This window comes from Narcine bancroftii, chromosome 14 (assembly GCF_036971445.1).
Source record: "Narcine bancroftii isolate sNarBan1 chromosome 14, sNarBan1.hap1, whole genome shotgun sequence".
Lineage (NCBI taxonomy): Eukaryota > Metazoa > Chordata > Chondrichthyes > Torpediniformes > Narcinidae > Narcine > Narcine bancroftii.
Window position 1 is genome coordinate 30,193,670 of NC_091482.1, and position 18,316 is coordinate 30,211,985.

At 43.1% G+C, this 18,316-nt stretch overlaps 1 long non-coding RNA gene across 1 annotated transcript; it reads right to left on the reverse strand.

Moving 5' to 3' along the window:
- Window positions 1-378: 378 nt before the first annotated feature.
- On the reverse strand, window positions 379-17,690 carry LOC138750013 (uncharacterized). Its single transcript, XR_011349010.1, has 4 exons — window positions 17,618-17,690; window positions 15,966-16,078; window positions 3,276-3,462; window positions 379-420 (listed from the first exon to the last, which is right to left on the reverse strand). It is a non-coding gene; the product is annotated as an uncharacterized lncRNA (long non-coding RNA).
- Between the last annotated feature and the right edge of the window lie 626 nt (window positions 17,691-18,316).

The window sequence follows — 18,316 nt, forward strand, 5'->3', positions numbered from 1 at the left end:
GCCCTGATGAAGATTTTTTCCTCGACGACAGTAATAGTACAGATTCTATCACCAATGTGTATATGTACAGATGGTAGTGCAGGATGACTGTGATTGGCTGAGGGCATAGCCACGCCTACTGGCAGGTCTTAAAGGGTTGCTCCCAGCCAGACCAGGTCATTCTGGACTGGTCGACCTACTTGTGATATGCTCCAGTCTTTTAGTTAATAAAAGCCTTGGTTTGGATCAACAAGTCTTTGGTTCTTTCGATGCGTTCTACAATGACTATCACCAAAAGACATTGATTTGTTGTACATTAATTTGCATTTTTAGGAACATTGTTTGAAATATTTAATGACCAGTGGAGCTCTTAATGTTATAAAACATTTTTTTTGAACTACAGCTTCTGGAAGACCATTCTAGTTGTGGTACCTTCTTTGCCTGAGGAAGAGATATAAAGAAGAAATTTAAACCATCTGTATGATCGAATGCATAATTCAGAATCAGAATTCATTGTTATGGGCATGTTACAAAATTTGTTGTTTTGTGGCAGCATCACAGTCCAAACATTTATATAAACCACCTCACAAAATAAATAAAAATAGTGCAAGAAAAAGAAAAAGACAGAATATGATATTGTCTATGGTTCACTGTTTGAAGTTGCAACAGGCCTCAGGAAAATCCTAGTCACAACTTATCATTTGATTAATCAGTCTATAACATGGAGGTTTGGACTGAGATTGAAATTGGATTTAGGATTATATCAGATACCTAAGATTGAAAGAAGGATCCTTAGAAGATGTACATTTGAATAAGACACTTGAAATCAGAGTGTACAAATTTGTTACCTTATGATGTTATTGATACAGCAATGAGCTCTCTGAACCCTTCTCCATTAACAATGGCGTGAAGCAAGGCTGAGTTCTCGCACCAACCCTCTTTTCAATCTTCTTCAGCATGATGCTGAACCAAGCCATGAAAGACCTCAACAATGAAGACGCTGTTTACATCCGGTACCGCACGGATGGCAGTCTCTTCAATCTGAGGCACCTGAAAGCTCACACCAAGACACAAGAGAAACTTGTCCGTGAACTACTCTTTGCAGACGATGCCGCTTTAGTTGCCCATTCAGAGCCAGCTCTTCAGCGCTTGACGTCCTGTTTTGCGGAAACTGCCAAAATATTTGGCCTGGAAGTCAGCCTGAAGAAAACTGAGGTCCTCCATCAGCCAGCTCCCCACCATGACTACCAGCCCCCCCACATCTCTGTCGGGCACACAAAACTCAAAACGGTCAACCAGTTTACCTATCTCGGCTGCACCATTTCATCAGATGCAAGGATCGACAACGAGATAGACAACAGACTCGCCAAGGCAAATAGCGCCTTTGGAAGACTACACAAAAGAGTCTGGAAAAACAACCAACTGAAAAACCTCACAAAGATAAGCGTTTTCAGAGCCGTTGTCATACCCACACTCCTGTTCGGCTCCGAATCATGGGTCCTCTACCGGCATCACCTACGGCTCCTAGAATGCTTCCACCAGCGTTGTCTCCGCTCCATCCTCAACACTCATTGGAGCGCTTTCATCCCTAACGTCGAAGTACTCGAGATGGCAGAGGTCGACAGCATCGAGTCCACGCTGCTGAAGATCCAGCTGCGCTGGGTAGGTTACGTCTCCAGAATGGAGGACCATCACCTTCCCAAGATCGTGTTATATGGCGAGCTCTCCACTGGCCACCGTGACAGAGGTGCACCAAAGAAAAGGTACAAGGACTGCCTAAAGAAATCTCTTGGTGCCTGCCACATTGACCACCGCCAGTGGGCTGATATCGCCTCAAACCATGCATCTTGGCGCCTCACAGTTCGGCGGGCAGCAACCTCCTTTGAAGAAGACCGCAGAGCCCACCTCACTGACAAAAGGCAAAGGAGGAAAAACCCAATACCCAACCCCAACCAACCAATTTTCCCCTGCAATCGCTGCAACCGTGCCTGCCTGTCCCGCATCGGATTTGTCAGCCACAAACGAGCCTGCAGCTGACGTGGACATTTACCCCCCTCCATAAATCTTCGTCCGCGAAGCCAAGCCAAAGAAGAAAATGGATAACTTGTTGAAAAGCAGAAACAATCTATTCACAAATATCTTGGCAATAATTGTTTAAGGTTTAATTTTTTTCTCTTAAATTCGATCATTGAACCCTTTGACGGTGCAGCAAGAAATTATATGCTAAACGACAGCAAATACACACTTTATTTTCTATCTCCCAATTTTGATTTCAATAAACATCTTGTGATAATAAAAATCAGAAGATAGTAAAATGGACTGCCACATTTTCAAGGATAACTGAATGCAGGCTTTACTGGAGTAGATCTTGCCAGAGTTACTGTGATCATTTATCTATTCTTCTGAGAGATGTTGAAAACATTGCATTTTAAAATTTACGCATATGGCACGGTAACAGGTCATATCAGCCCATGAGTCCATGCTGCCCAATTTACACCCAATTAAATTACATCCCCAGTATGTTTTGAATGATACAGCACAATAGAATTCCCTTCCAGGCCATGAAACCCATGCCACTCAAATAACCTTATGTTTTTAAAGGGTGGGAGATAACCCACGCTGATCATGGGACAAGCATCCAAATTCCTTATGGACAGTGCCAGATTTGAACATGCGTCACTTTCGCTGTAATAGTGTTGAATAGCCATCCTTGAAGCTAAACAAATTAAAACTTCATTTGAGAAAATTGAAACAAATGCCCAAAGCTCATTTTTAATTGTTCCAAATTTAATCACAAATCTCTGGCTCTGTGTTAATGGTGAAAAAGAACTAATATTTTCAGAACTGTGGAATGTTACATTTTGGCAGACCTTACTGTTTATTTATGTATCAGCAGTTTCTTTGAAACCAGACACATGAATGAATTTGAAATCTATAATTCTAAGGTCTTTTTTAATTTGGCAAGCATTTAAAACAGGAAGAAGTAGCTTGAGCAGTACAACAGATGAGGTCCTCTTCCCATTAGCACAAATAATCCACAAAACCAGATAAGTACGGGTCTGTACCAGCTAAATGCTAAATTATCTCTTCTGCAGAAAATAACAATTTTAAAAAAGGAACTTGGTTCATACCCATAACTCATGAATTGGAGCTTGCCATTGATTGTGAAATAATCAAAAGTTAATATAATCTCTGAAAACAAAAATGATAAACAGTGTAATTGAATTTGAAAGAATATAGTTTTCTTCCGGTCAATTCCAATGAATGAACTCAGTTTAATTTGGCAACTTGGTTACCTGGTTAAATGCATGATATGATCTTGAACATTTCTCCACCCAGGCATAAATTATGCCCATTAAATAGTTTGCGATCCTTTGTTGTCATCCTTGCAAGATATGACTTTACAGTTGTTTTCATCATTTGAAGATCAAAGTTGTCATCATTTGTTCAGAAGGGATTGTAAGAACATTCCAGGTCAACCAGCTTAATTTAAGTTGAGAGAAAGAAATCAGAAAAAAATATTAGTAGTAACTTGATGAAGTTTGAGTTGATCGAAGCGACAAAGCACAGGTTTGATAAAAGCAAATCACATTTAACTCTCCAGATCAAATTTTCTGATGTGGTTACAAAGAAGGTTGAAGGGCATTCAATGGATTTTTAACTCATCTGTTCCCTATGGCACACCATTCGTTCTCTCTTACCCACCTGAAAATACCTACTTATTGTCGTGATAGAGTTCTAGTGATCCTCCTGACCACTAGAGGGAATTGGAGGCTCATTTGTTGCAGCTTGGGTTGGATTCAAACAGTCCAGTGTGTACTTTAGCTAATAAAGAACCCAAGTTTCTTTTTTACAATAAAAGAAACATCACATGATACCAGGAGTAGGAAGAAACTCCAGGAGTGTGCATACTAGGAGTGGATGAAACACCAGGAGTGTGCAAAGTGAGAATCAGTCGATAGCAGCATGGAAATGGAAAGTGTGAATGATCCTGATGCTGTAAATTGGACAGGAAATGCAACCACGAGTGGAGGTTGTTCAAACAAAGATTCAAGCTGTACCTGCAAGTAATAACAAACCTGATGCATGGAAGATTGCACTTCTACCTACCATGGCTCGACTTCATGCATGAGAGGTTTTCAACATATTTGTTTTCTCCAAGGCAGCTGACCAGGACAAGTTTGACAAGGTTATGACTGTTCACCAAAGAAAAATGAAATATTTGAGAGGTATCTTTTGCTCATGCTTGCAGCTGCAGGGAGCTTTGATACTTTTTTCAATGAACTTGAAATTAAAAGCAAGAACATGCTTTGTAATTCATAAGGTATCTATACACAAATGATCTTTTAGTATATATTTCATATCCTTAGAAATCTATTCCTTCAATTCTGTTTTTGCTTTTCCAATTCAGTATTTTTTTCATGATATAAATTGAATTTACACAAGAGTGAACTATTTCCAATGAATATACCTGCGCCTGTCTATGAGTATATACTTTTTATAGTGGTTAAAGAACATTTTACATATCTTGGGGTTAAGATCACTGAAAAATGTAAAGTTTTTTACAAATCTAATTTTCTCCCTTTGATTGACTATATGAATCAAACACGCTCTGGATGGTTTCCATTTGCCATAACTTTAATAGGTTGTATAAATGCTAACAACATGATAATTTTACCCAAATATTTGTATATATTTCAAGCAGTTCCAGTTTTTATTCCTAAATCATTTTTTTGACAATATTGACTCTAAAATGTCTTCTTATATATGGAATAATGAGAATGCTACAATGAGTAAATTTCATTTGCAGAAATTAAAGAAAGATGGTCGTCTGGCTTTACCTAATATCAGATTTTATTATTGCACAGTGAATATTGGATATATTATTTTCTGGGTATATTATTCTGACAAAGCTGAACACCCTCATTAGACAGATTTGGAATTGAAATCTGTACAGTGTTATTCATTATTTCCTTATCAGTAAATTCATACCACACCTGCCTTCCAAAACAATGTTGTTACAGGACAAATGTAAATTCATGTGGACAGCCAACCACGAGGAAGAATGGGAATGAATGAAGACCAGTCTAACTATAGGACCTGTGCTTTTGACATTCTTTTACACATCCAGAAGGTCAGAAATATCTACGGATGCTTCAAAAGATGGAATAGGTGCAGGTGTGTATGACTTCAATATGTGGGCAAAAATTGGAGGCCAGTAGCATAAGCATGAAGGACGATGACAACGTCTGAATGTCGATATATATAGATCGAGAAAGAATGTCTAGGCCTATGGACCCACGAAGTTCCACAGTTATGTGTATGGCCTAACAACATACGTGGCAGAGACAGACCACAGGCCATTAATAGTGAAAATCAAGAAAAATCTCAGTGAAATGTTACAACAAATCCAAGGACTGATGATGAAGCTGCAACGTTATGACTTTGAATTGTTGTTACATCTCCAACCAGCAACAACAGAAGATGCAATTCAAAAGGGTTAAATTTTAACACTATATTTATTAATGACTATTAACAATATAATATGTTAACACAATTAACCTCACTATAAATATTTATAGCAAATATACAGATATATATTTATAAACAGTGTGAATGTGAAAGCCCAGACCATTACATTCTGTCCCCAATGTTCAAAAAGGAAAAATCCCCCCAAAAACCTCAGGTGAGTCAATCAACTCAGTCAGTTGGAAAAACACAGTCCATAGAATTCAAAGTTCGATGTCCAAGTTCAGTTCTTTAACTGATAACAAAGGATGCCGTTGTGAACGCTGGAGAGAGAAATGACTGATGATGTGTTGCAGTAAACTTGTGCATCCTTACTTATGAGGCAAATGCACTTCACACAGCTCTCCAGCTGCCCTCCACCGCTCCAACTTCACTCCAACTGCTGCTGTCTGCTTCACAGTTGGATTCTCCCTTTGTTCTCAGAAGTTCCACGCAATTGGCGAGTCAGCACTCAGCTGTACCATAAGTTGCACAGAGTTCTTAGCAGAAATCCTTCCTTTTTATTTCCAAGGTTATCATCAGTTTTAATTCAGGATAACACTGTGGACAAGCATGCTGAGGATGTGGTGGTATGAGGTATTACACCACTGCAATAACTGTATGTACTGGCCTGGACCGCCCTTTCCTTCCCTCTGACCCCTCCCAGGAGATTCCCTAATAAAGGTCCCAACCCAAGACCTTGACCCCAGATCACTTCCTGCTCAGATCCAGGCCAGATGCTCTCTGAGCCCCAGCTAACGTCTAATAAAAGCCTTTGGACTCCAATCTACTGCCTCGTGGTGTCACTTGATTGTCCATCACAGGACTTGTTTTCAAGTGTGTCTTTCTTTTAATACACAGCACAAACTTACATGTAAGAAAATCCACATTGTAAATAGTATAACATGAGATAAACAATCTGCTGGAGGAACTCAGCAGTATTAATGGGATAAGAGAATGGTCAATGTTCTTGGCCAACCCTTCATTAAGAGTAAGGGAGCAGAGAGCAGGAGGCCAGTATAATGTAGACAGGATGGGAGGGGTTGGATTGGGGGAAACCAAGGACGATGGGTGAAGGATGATGGTCAGAGGCAGTCGATTGGCAGTTGTCAGACAAAGGGAGAGGGAAGCAAGTGAAATGAAAAGGGTCAGGACGAGGAAGATGACTCGTACAGGGAAGAGTGGGGAGATAAGTGGAGACAAAGGCTGCCAGTGCTGGAACCTGATAAGAAGAGAAAGTGACAATAGAGTAGGAGGGGTCAAACTTGCTTAAGATAAGAGCCACATCTGATAAACTTCAGATGATTGAGAGATATAATACATGAAAAAATATTACATCCATGTTTTTACTCATATATGCATATTTTGACACAAAAATTTATTATCAGAATCAGGATTTATTGTCATGAACAAGTCATGAAATTTGGTGTTTTGCGGTAGCGTCATAGTCCAAATGTACGTACAAACATTCTTACAACATTGCTATAAAAATAAAATAAAATAAAACAATAATAAAATAATAGAGCACAAAAAGTAAGGCAGTGTCTGGTTCATTGACTATTCAGGAATCTGATGGCAGTGGGGAAGAAGCTGTCCTTGTGCCATTGAGTGCTTGTCCTTAGGTAGCAGACTGAAGGTCCTTGATGGTCTGTTTTTTTTTTAAGACACCGCCTCATGTTGATGTCCTTGATGGAATAAAGTCTGGTGCCTGTGAAGTCACAGGTCAAGTTAACAATCCTCTGGAGTTTTTTCTTGTCCTGAGAGTTGGTGCCTCTATACCAGGCAGTGATGCTCTCCACTGTACACATGTAGAAGGTGATGTGAGTTTTTGGTGACATACGACACCTCAGACAGCTCACAAAGTATAGCTGCTGGCGAGCCTTCTTAGTGATTGCATCAACAAGGAGGCTCCAGGACAGATCCTCGGAGATGTTGACACCCTGAAATTTGAAGTTCTTGACCCTCTCCACTACTGAGCCCTCGATGAGGACTGGGTCGTGTTTCCCTGACTTCCTCCTGAATTTATATAAATATTATGTAATAATAATATTTATTATTGTTAAATATAAATACATATATTACATATAAATTATTACATATATGCGTGTAGTTTTTAAACTGCCCATTTGTATTGGTTTCAATAATCAAAATGTACACAACATTTTTTAAATATAATAGTTGAATTTTGTGGTCCTATTTTTAGGGTAAAATTTAGGAGTCATTTATTACATACATATAACTTCTGACTGTGATAGGTACCTGAGTCGTTCGAGGCATCAGGAACTCAGATAGGCAAGAGTCTGCATTTGGGACATGGGGGGCTCCGATCGGTGGGTGGGTGGCTGGGGCCAAGGCAAGAGTCCACGGTCAGAATGTCTGGAGTTTTGGAGGGCAGGCAGCTGTGGTATTGGGTGGCTGGGTGGCTGGAGTGCCAGGAGCTCAGATAAATGGACAGCCAGGGATTCAGGAGCTTGGATGGGTGTGCTGCGTGGGTGTCAGGAGATTGGATGGGAGGGTAGCCGGAACGTCGGGAGCTCAGATAGGCAGATAGCCATGGCTTCGTGATGGATGGATCACACTTACACTCCATTAATCCCACTGCCTGCAACACAACCAGACGTGCCACAATCACATGATCACACCCGCTAACACTACACAGCCAAAATACTGCCATGATCTGCACATTATAGGTCAAACAACTGCATGTGACTCAAAAGCCACCCCTGCAATAGAGGAATAATGTCACTGAGAACTCAGGATGGCTTCATAGGGGCCACCTCTGTACCTGCAGAAGTGTAAGGGGACAGGACAACACTTGGGTGGCTGTCAATCAGTCGGCCTGAATGGATCAAGCCCCACCCAGTCGGGTATCAATCACCCTCTGGGCTATAAGCCTGCACTGGCCTCCCAAGGCCTCACTCAGAGTTGTTGCAGCCACAGGCAGCCTGGCTCTGTGGAAGTCTTTGTGGATTAAAGCCTGTTGTATAGTCTTTACCTTGTGTGTGTCTGATTCTAACAGCGCAGCACACACACTACCGAACAAAATCCAAGATACTATTATTGACGTAGAATAGAAAAAGTGCTATTACATAAAATTTCCTTTACAAGGATTCACCAGCAGCGAAAATTGTCCATCGCCATTTACAGTCAGTAAAAGAGAGTCACTGTGTGTCCACGGATTTGCTTCCTGCAGCCTCATAACCTCAGCTCCAGGTTCAAACCTCTGACACGATCAGGAAGCCCTCTGCACCCTCTCGCATCTTCATTCCGATATCTGGTATCCCTTCAACCAGCCTCGAGCCAGTCTCCAGCCTGCTGCGAGTCCCTTGTCTGCTGTCGCCAGTAGCCCACAAGTATGGGGTCTCTCCGATGTAGAGAAGGCCATAACGGGAGCACCAAGTGCAGTCAATAAGGTTAGAGGGAGTGCATGTGAGCCCTTTCCTCACAGCTTCATGTAATCCAGTCAGGGCTCCTGCTATGGCCTCCCCTATAAGTGACATTTACAACTTCATTGTTTACATGAACTTCATCCAGGTCACCATCACCCTTGTTTTTAAGCCATCCTTCTTCAACCATCTTCATTCTTTCTGCATTTGATGGAGAATGCAAAACAAATAGTGGTAAATCACTGTTTGTATTTTAATCTGTCTGGGCACACCCATTGGCTGACTGTACCTGTGGCTCCTCCCACAGACTCCGGAATAAAGGTTCCACTACTCCCTCCCCAGTTCGGGACAGTCGACCAGCATGGACGTGGCTCCATTCTGTTGTGAATAAAAGCCTCTCAGTTTTACATAATTTCCAGTCCTTTGGAGTTACTGATGGTGCATCAAGATTCATTCCAGCTGCTTGGAGAAACGAATGAACAGAGTCTCTAAAATATAGATATTAAACTATGGTTGAAAAATGGTTAATATTAAAATATGACTGAGCAAAGACTCAAATTTTAAAAAAATACCTAAACAATTACTTTTTGACAGTAGCCATGACAACATCTGGAAATTCTAAACAGATGGTCCCTCATCTCTAACTGGTCCTCCCTTGCAATAATGCCATGCTTATGCAAAACAAACACCCTCCACCTCCCACCAGCTGATCCAAAGGCCTACATTTAATTCTATTTTTGCCGAACAGCAATTACAGATAAAGCTTTAGCATTTAACTTTTTCAATCCCAGTGCATGGTCCAAGATAAAATTCTCACACACACAAACTCACAGGCTGAAATTACCTTTGATCTCACTCAATCATGTCTTCCACCCTGAGACCAGAGCTGGCTGTCCTATACACGGGAATCTCAGGGTCCTGCTGCTGCACTTTGTCGAGGGCTCCATAGTCGACCCCTTTGGACTAACTTGATTCGGGATGTGAAAAAGCGTCGGCTATCACATTGCTTCTCCCCACAATGTGCTGTATGTCCATTACATAGGACAAGTGTCTCTGCAGTCAGGTCGACCACAGGTCCAATACCTTATGGAAGGCAAAGGTCAGCGGCTTGTGATCGGTGAAGAACTTAAATTGCCAAAATGTCTTACTGCGAAGTACAGCACCAATAGGTGTCGATCAAAAGCGATGTATTTGAGCTCTGAAAAAGGCCAGGGGTTGCCACTGACCTTCAATGAACTGATCCAATATGCCTCCTACTGCTGTTCTGGAGACGTTGACTGTCAGAGCGGTAAGTGCCTCTGGTCTGTGGACATTCTGGAATGCCCTCAAAGACTCATCATCCCAAATAATGCCTTTTGACTTGCCCACCATTAACACGAAGAGGGGGTGCATGAGGCGGGTTGCTGCCAGTATGAATCTGAAGTAAAAGTTTATCATACTGACGAATTCCTGTAGCCCTTTTACTGTATGTGGTTTGGTGAAGTGCCAGACCACCTCGACCTTTTTGGGAGGTGTGTGGCCCTGTGTTAGTTTATTCTATGTTCCAGGAAGTCAATAGTGTCCAGACCGAATTGACACTTTGCGGGGTTAATTGTCAAACCAAATTCACTTAGCCGGCTGGTGATGAGGATATCGTCCAAATAGATGAATGTAAATGGGAGATCCCAGCCCACTGCGTCCATCAACCGCTGGAAAGTTTATGCCGTGATTTTCAGACCAAAGGGCATGTGAAGAAATTCAAACAAGCCAAAGGGGGTTATAATCGTGTTCTTGGGGAACCCCTAGGGATGAACTGAGATTTGGTGGTATCCCCAGATGAGGTCCACCTTGGAGAGCACCCATGCCCCATAGAGGTAGGCAGAGAAGTCTTGGATGTGGGGTACGGGGTATCTGTCGGTTGTGGTGGCCTTGTTGAGGTGGGAGTAGTCACCACTTGGCTTCCACTCCACCGCTGATTTGGGCACCGTGTGGAGAGGGGGAGGCCCAGGGACTGTCGGAGCACAATCCCCAGCTTCTCCATTTTCCTAAACTCCTCCTTTGCCATGCTGAGTTTACCAGGAGGATGACGGCATGACCTGGCGTGGAGGGAGGGGCCCTTGGTCAGAATGTGGTATATAAACCTGTGCTTTGACTTGGCCGTGGAAAACTGTGGTGCCATTATCGAGGGGAACTCCGCTAGGATGCAGGCGAATTCATTGTCCGAACGTTTATAGAGTCAAGGTGGGGGTTGGGTGGTTTGGCTTCCCCCAGAGTCTGAAAAGTTCTGGCGTGTACCAAACGCTGTGCCTTGAGGTCTACAAGCAGGCAGAGGGCATGAAGGAAGTTGGTCCCCAAGAGCGGTTGCGCCACTGACACAAGATAAAGGTCAACGTAAAGGAGCTGTTGCTGAACGAAAGGGGGGGGGGGTGGTGCGGGTCCCAAAATTTCAAATGGAGGAGCTGTTGGCTGCCCTCAGTGCTGGGCCCTGCTTGCTGCTGTGAGTGCCGAGGCCTGCAGAGGAAGGAGACTTACCACGCCGCCTGTGTCATCCAGGAAATACCAGTCTGACAGTGAGTCCCAGACGTAGAGGAGGCGAACAATGGTTGGCCAGAGCGTTGAGCAGAAATCTGCAGGGTGGGTGGCATCGATGGGCCTCTGCACCCCATCACTTCTGATAGTAGCAGAATTGTCCCCGGGTATTAACTTGCCGCTCCGCTGGTCTTGGTCTCTCAGTCGGCTATTTATGGGGCTTGTAGATGTGGTCTATGATGGTGCTGGTATCCTTCTTTGCTTTCCAGAGCATGTCCGCCTGGGCAGCGACCCTCCAAGGGTCACTGAAGTCCTCATCCTAAAGCAAGAGTCGGATATCTTTGGGCAGCTGCTTCAGAATGTTCTGCTCAAAGACCAGGCAAGGCTTGTGGCTCTCGATCAAAGTGAGTATCTCACTCACTAGGGCGCATGGAGCCTATCCCCCAATCCATCTGTGTGCAGCAATCGGGCGGCCCACTCATGCTGGGAAAGCCCGAAAGTGCAGGTTAACAGCTCTTTGAAGGCTGCGTATTTGCCTTGCTCTAGAAGCTGCCATAGGAAATCTATGACCCTTGCCGCTGTGTCATGATCGAGTGGTCTCACAATGTAGAAGTGGTGGCTGTCGGCAGTGGTGATGTGTCAAAGCTGGAGCTGAACCTTGGCCTGTTTGAACCACTCATGTGGCTGTGACAGCCAAAATTTTGGGAGAGTGAGAGAGACCGGGTGAATGGTCACTGGCTCCTCCTGGTCTGTCATCTTAAGGTCCAACTGCCATTGGACTTGTCGGGGTCAACAATGTAGCATTCGTGCTACACAGGCATGGAGAAGAACAGCATGCACACCAAAGGCTTGAAGTCGAGACTGGTTTATTGCACTTGCCGTCGCATTTATATGGGCCCCAGGTGCCGACATCAGGGCACCGCATCATCGCCGTGCGGGAGGTCAATTGGGACGATGACCGGGGTCACCCCCCAGGTTCACGCGGTCGCTGCGTTCCTCGGCCATTTTGTGGTCAGGGCCAATGCAGCATCAACATTTCCAATTAAAAGCTAACAGTTAACAATTTATCACTACAACATCCTTTCTTTCAAATTAGTGTGAGATTTTTTTTTGATAAATTGTACCCAAGTGATTTAATTCAATTCACATCAGAAAAATTTTGAGAAATCCCCATTTGATAGAATAGCCTTTAATCTTATATTCTCAATTGGTTTTTCTTTTTTCAGTTTTATTGTGTAATTAGAAATCCATCACATTCATGAACCCTGGAGTAACCTTATAGTGTTCAAGATAACATTAAAGATAGCCATTAAAGTTCCTAGTTATTCACACAGAAGGCCTTTAATTTTCCAAAATAACTCTCTTATTGTGCCCAAGTCCACCTTATCACTTCAAAATGATCTCCATCCCACAAGCAATGTAGCTGGACAACCATTTATTTTGCTCCATTTTATTTCCCATTAAAAAAGAAATGGAAACTCCCATTTTCTTTGGTACATAGGGCCATATCTTTTAATGAGAATTTGATGATTTTTCAGTACTTGGAAACAATCTATCTTATCAATTCCAAATTCCAAAAGGAGTGGTGTTCGGGTGAGATGGTTTTTCAAGCTGTAGCCACACTTCCCGTCTTTAAACACTGACTCACACAACTGATTTTTTGAAAAAAACTATTGTAGCGAGTGCTTGAAGTACCCAACATCCTTCTGAATGACTTCCCTCTGGTACTTCTCTAAATATTAAAAATTATTGAAGCAGTATGGTAACTTTCACCAAGGAAAAAAAAGAGAGCTGCGTTAGATGGAACTCCAGCAGCACAGCTTGTGAAATCTTACGCATTAGGCTGAATCAAATTGACTGATAGCTGGTGGTTCTACGGGGAGCTGTTGGTTGCGAGATATTTGATAACTCGACAGACTGGAGTTGCAGAACAATAGGCTTTTATTTACAATAAACTTCAAAGTCATCTTGTGCTGTGACCCAGGCTTTTTGGGGAGGGGTCATGGTATTGAAGCCTTTATACAGGGTCAAGAGGGAGGAGCCAAGGGTCTGGCCACAGTGCAGGGCGGAGCCAGATAAATGAGTGTTCAGCAATTCACCACACTATTTGAGTCTCATTATCTTAGATTTCCAGGCCTGAGGGGACTTTAAAATTGGAGGAGATGGGTGTGTTGGGAGGAACAAGTTCGGCAGGTCTGAGAAGTAATAAATCCAGACACAGCTTAAGAACAGAGAAAGAGGAATTCACAAAATGCCACAGACTGGCACACCAGCTGCAAGGGCCAATCATGCATCAACCTCACAGTGGGCAGATCTAACCCTTGAGTGGCAGGTGATCTCTTGCTTGCTGGAGGGGTTACATGATCCTCCCATTACAATGGGCTTCCATGGGGAATCTAAAACTAGAAGAGAAAGTAACTCACTTTTGTTAAAAGAACCCAAGTGACAACTTCTTCACTGGATCAAATACAGGCAAGTGGGACCAGTCAAAGACCCCCACCCCCCCACCTCCACCCCTGCTGAACACGGACCCACAATGTACATTTTGTTTGCTGGGATCACGGCAAGATCACAGCTCTGCTTTCCTACCACCGTATCAACATACAGGGTTGGAGGTTAATTGGGTGTAATTGCGCAGCATTGGTTACAATGACTTCTACTGAGTTGTAAATAATTTATTTTAAAACATTTTAAAATTTGCAGCTCACAGCCAGACTTCCTTCAAGGCCTGGTGTGGCCCACTCCACTCAAGTTGGCAGCTTTCTACAAGCCTCCCTAGTTCACATGCAGCTCAGCATTAAAGGATGCAAATCTGCTTTTTATATTGATTGGATACATAAAGATGCACTGTTCGCTTAGCAGTTAGTGCAGTGCTTTTACAGCACCGGCTATCGGGATTGTGGTTTGAATCCCGCGCTGTCTATAAGGAGATTGTACGTTCTCACTGTGTCCACGTGGGTTTTCCCTGGGGACTCTGGTTTCCTCCCACCTTTCGAGACGTACCAAGGGTCGTAGGTCCATTGGGTGTAAATTAGGCAGTGCAGGCTGGTGGGCCAAAAGGGCCTGTTACTGTGCTGTACATCTAAATTTAAATTTTATTTACTCATCGGCAACAGAAGGAAGGTAGGAGGTAGCTGGGATGCAATGTCTGTTTTCTTTATTTATTGGCTTTATTTTTATTCACTCATGGGATGTAAATGTCACTGGCAAGACCGGCATTTAATGACTAGCCATGATTACTCTTGAGAAGGTGGAGGGGTGTCACCATCTAAAGTCACTGAACCCATCTGCAGTGCATGGTCCCTTGCAGCTTGCTTCACGGCTCTCCAGCATTTGGAACCAATTGCAATGGATAGTGGCAACTTAGTTCCAATTCTGAAAGCTGTCTGTTTTACAGGTGAGGTTGCAAATGGTGGCGCTTCCATGCAACCAGCAGCATGTCAGAGATTATCATTTTGTGTCACTTGTGTAACACAGATGTTACTCGTTACTTATCAGCCAGAACCCAATCAGATATAGTTGTAAGTAGGTACAGATGGTTTTGCAACCTGTGGCTTGCCAGTTAGGCTCTGAATCCTCCTGATGAGAAGCATAAAGCAATGAATTTCTCCTTGACAACACTCTCTGCATTCTCGCTACTCATCCATTTCCTCCACCTCTCTGCAGGATTGGCTCCCTGTGCAGGTTGCAGCAAAACACCACCAACTCCCCTGGAATGTGAGCAATTTAAACAGCTCCTTTCCATCAATATTATGCCCTGGGCTATTGCAGATGGGCCAGTGCTCACCATTACAGCCTTCTGCTGTGTGCATGAAAAACTGACTTGATTCAGGAGTTGGTGTATGGAGAATAACCTTTTTAATTGAAGCATTTGCTTTGGTGCAATGGTTACAGGTAGAAGCACAGTTGATTGGTCCAAGTTATAGGTAATGTCTGAATTCTCCAAGAATATGGATCCTCTGGGAGTGGTAACTAACATTCAACAGAGAGGAGATGAAATTTTTGTGCTATGGGAATGATTTCAAAATTATTTATTTCAAAGCACTGTGGGAACACCAATCACTGCCCACAAATCCCAGTCGACTCTGTACCTCCAGCTGTCATACAAGCTGAGGATCTCCATGTGACGGAATTGTATTATTAATCTTTAGTTATTATATATCTCTTAGTAAAGGGATTTTGTGGGTGGACTGGGACCCAGACACCGCAGACTCTTACACACAGAAACCCTTTAGAAAGTCAAAATGTCTGCTATTCTATTGTTGGCTAAAGCTGTGTAAACAGCCATAAAAACTGAAGTGGTCTTCATTGAACCTAAGACAATAGTGTTTGTTGAGAGATAGCATCTGTTCAAACAAACAAGTTCTTGCTTCAGTGACCTGTGCAGGGCCAGAGTTCTTTGCTCGTGATTCATATTTTTGAAGTGGTTTGAAGAAACAAAGACAGCAATGAGGTCATGTCATGTGATTAAAGGCACTTCAAGGAGGCATCTTTAATATTACATGGTCAGAGAGGTACTATTTGAGCTGTCTTTTCTTAATCATGGGAGATACACAAAATCAGTGATAAGGAAAATCCACTCACTTCAGCTGCCTCTTTGAAAAGAGGACAGTTTCACTGTGTCCATTTTCGCATGGCCACTTCATGTGACCCTTGCCAGGGTTTGTGAAATCATCATGGAAGAGAAGTTCTGAAACCTCCATGAAAGAGAGGTAAATCATTTGTTTGAAGAAACAATTCTCTGAAAACAACTCTACAAGACCTTTGTGAGTTTTAAGAAATCTGAGGCCTCACACCTGCTCCATAATTACTTTTGAGCAACAATTTAAAGAATCTGAGTTTCAACACAAAATTGACTGAACTTTAAAAATTGATTCTTTTTTACAATTGTGTCTAAACTGTAATAGTTTTGGGAACTGCCCCCCCCCCCCCCACACACACACACACACACACACACACACACACACACACACACACACACACAGAGTTTATTAATAAACTCATTAATAATGATTGTTTTGAAGATACCATGGTCTTGGTGAAACCTAACCCCAACCAACCAATTTTCCCTTGCAACCGCTGCAACCGTGCCTGCCTGTCCCGCATTGGACTTGTCAGTCACCAACGAGCCTGCAGCAGACATGGACATACCCCTCCATAAATCTTCGTCCGCGAAGCCAAGCCAAAGAAAGAAGATCTGGTACGTAACACTCCACACTCCATCACCTCCTTAAGGCAATGCAGGGCTGAACACTGAATCATTGCTGATGTCTCTGGAATCACTCCTGACTGAACCCAAGGCAAAAGAGTTGAAGGTCACAATCACTCTTGCAGCCACAGGTCCCAAGCACATGACTGATCTTGGCCACAACCTAAACAAGGAATAGCCATTGCTCTTCCAGCAGGCACAGTTCTGGACACCCTCCTATCCAAAGCACTTCTCCCTCTCTCTTTGAATTCTTCTCCCTGCCTTATCCATACAGCAGAACCTTCTTATTCTCCTTAACATTTTGAAGGGTCTGAAGTGTGGTCACCAACTTTCCTATTACTACCAGTGAACAGAGATAGCTAAAGATTCTTCTCACTGACAGCAAATTCAGCAGATTTTAGACCAGGAGCGGGCAACCTTTTACCAGATGTGGGCCAGATGGCAATAGTGATGCTACCATAAATGAATTTTTTAAATGTTAAAATGCACTCATTCACTCAGACTTAAAGATACATGCATTCACATTACAACACAAATATTTATAGATGCACATATATGAAGTAGACATATATTGAAAAATCTATACTCAATAATGCAGGGGCCAATCTATGTAAAATAGCAGGGGTGGCCGGTGCATCAAAATAAATGGCAACAAGGAAGTCTTGTGAGAGCTGGCCTTGGTTGCCCCCATGTTGTATTTAGCATTGTATAAGTTGAGAACGAATGGTAGGACAAGGAAGGGTGTACGCAACATGGAAGAAACAAGTGTATGTTCCTTGTGTATCGTGGGGGTGAGAGTGGCAGTGCTAATGGGGGTGGGGGTAGGACATTCCCAAAACGGATGGTAAGCAGTGCAGTATATGTATCAGTGGGCTGGGTGCACATGGTACTTTTGCATTTGGATGACCGGCCGGATCCAGGTAGGTTGCCCACCCCTGTTTTAGACCTTCATCCATCTGAATGAATGATTGCAATTATCTCCAGTGAATTCCCCTGCCACCCCCCCCCCCCCCCCACCCAAGCTCACCCCTAACAATTTGATGAGGATCCCATCCAACAGCATGTCTGGCCTCCTCCTGTTGCAGAGATCTGGAACTCCTGTGAGTAATTAGTATTGGCATTAGCTGGCTGGTCATGGTCCAGTAGGGTTGATAACAATGTCCACTGCTTTTTTACCAATATGTGTTCACTGAGCACAGGCTACCACACGACATAGGATGTAAGAACAAAGGAACTAGAAGTAAGACATTCAGACCCTCTTGCCTGCTTCATCATTCAGCAAATTCACAGCTCACCTTTTACCTTTCTGCGCCACCCTCATTTGCCTTATCCCATTGATATCCTCAGCTGGGGCTGGGGTAGACTCAATGGGCTGAAAGGCCTATTTCTCCTCCTATTGTATGAGTAGAGAATTCCAACCATTGGGTGAAGAAATTTCTTGTCATCTCATTTGAAATAGTTAAATTTCCTTCCCCCTCCCTCCCAGACCCCACCCCCACCCCCACCAGTCTCACTCGACAACTACAGTCTCAAGCCCATAGGAATTCTGTGTTTCAATCATATAGTCCAGTGGTTTTCAAACTTTTTTTTTCCACTCTTATACTGCCTTATGTAATCCCTATGCCATAAGTGATAAGTAAGGGATTACTTAAGTTGATTCAAAAGAAAAAGTTTGAAAACCACTGTTTTAATCGTACCTCATTGACTCATTATGTGCACGGTTTCC